Genomic DNA, 1,365 nt, shown 5'->3' with positions numbered 1-1,365 from the left:
TGTATTTTTATTATGTATAGAATAAAAAAAATACAATAAAATGAGGGATTCATTGGGATTCTCAAAATTGGAAAAGACTTAATGAATATGTATTCATATCAATGAATTGGTAGAGTAGAGACTCATACAAATTAATCATGTGTCAGGAACCAGATTTGAACTGGTGACACGAGGATTTTCAGTCCTCTGCTCTACCAACTGAGCTATCCCGACTATTCCTGATGTATCATCCTCATTTTCATTTTACTAGAGAACGTGGGTCTATGTCAATTGAACGGGTATTACAAAGCCTCGTCCAGGTCCTATAATTTGTCAAAAGAACATTAATTTATTCATTCGTGCTAATCATGGTTGGATTCATAGCAGATTTCCTAATTTAGAATGTTAACCAACACATATTTTTCTTATAAAGTCTTTTTTCTTTTTTTAAAACTATCAACTAAGTAACGCCGGGTACTTCATACACGACCCCCATTGGCTAAATGTAGCCCGAGCCGGCCACGAGTCTGGACGGACGGAGCCCCTATCAGTCCACCTATAAAGTCTTTTTCCTTATATTATGTTTTAAAAAAGTAACAGAAAAATAAATTAGATCAAATATACAATATATTGTTAACTTCACTCAAAAATAGAAGCAAACTATTAAATGATTACGTCAACAGGCCATCTCAACATCTCTCGAAACTTAAAGAGAACACTGAAATGAAACCTTGTTCTAGAGGCCTTAAAATTTGAAGGCCTAAAACACCTGTCGTAATTGGCTTATGCTAGAGAGGGCCTCGTATATTAAGTATCAACTTAGTTTTAATGATTTTTATGTATTTATTTCATATAATAAGCAAACCAGGCGTTGTTATCAATTCATTTGGATGATTAGTTGTTTATTTGTTTTCATCTAATAAGCAAATCGTGTGTTGTCACCAATTCATATGGATAATTAGTTGTTTACTTATTTTCTTCGTTAGCTACCAATTACTTTATTATATAGCTGTAAATTTTAAATTTCAAGATTTAACAATATCTATTATATTTAATTTTTGTTTTCATAAAATAGAGCTTGGTGCATTAGTTTTGTTATTCAATTGTATTCGGTGTGTGTATGTGATTTTTTTTTTCTTTCAATCGTGTATAAATTAAGCGTTTGCTTGTCATTTTCTCACCTCCGATTGCGTACATAAAAGAAGAAGAAAAAACATTAGAAGACATGGTTATATAACATATTCTTCTATACGTAGATTGTCTTGTCCGGATTTGTATAACCTAGGAGTTAGAACTATAGTGCCTAAGTTGAGCAAATGGTACGATTAATCCATTTGATTCCTTCTCCTGAGGCATTATTCTCTATTCAGAAACCCCATTGAAAGG

General features: G+C 32.2%; 1 non-coding gene across 1 annotated transcript; it reads right to left on the bottom strand.

Annotated features, from left to right (window-relative positions):
* Positions 1–140: 140 nt before the first annotated feature.
* TRNAF-GAA (transfer RNA phenylalanine (anticodon GAA)) lies at positions 141–213 on the bottom strand. The gene has a single exon. It is a non-coding gene; the product is annotated as a tRNA-Phe (tRNA).
* Positions 214–1,365: the final 1,152 nt, after the last annotated feature.

Source organism: Bidens hawaiensis, unplaced genomic scaffold (assembly GCF_021521415.1).
Source record: "Bidens hawaiensis isolate Kalapana, Puna unplaced genomic scaffold, B.hawaiensis_p1.1 tig00003241_1, whole genome shotgun sequence".
In the NCBI taxonomy this organism is placed as follows: domain Eukaryota; kingdom Viridiplantae; phylum Streptophyta; class Magnoliopsida; order Asterales; family Asteraceae; genus Bidens; species Bidens hawaiensis.
This window is presented reverse-complemented; position numbering and strand designations above follow the sequence as displayed.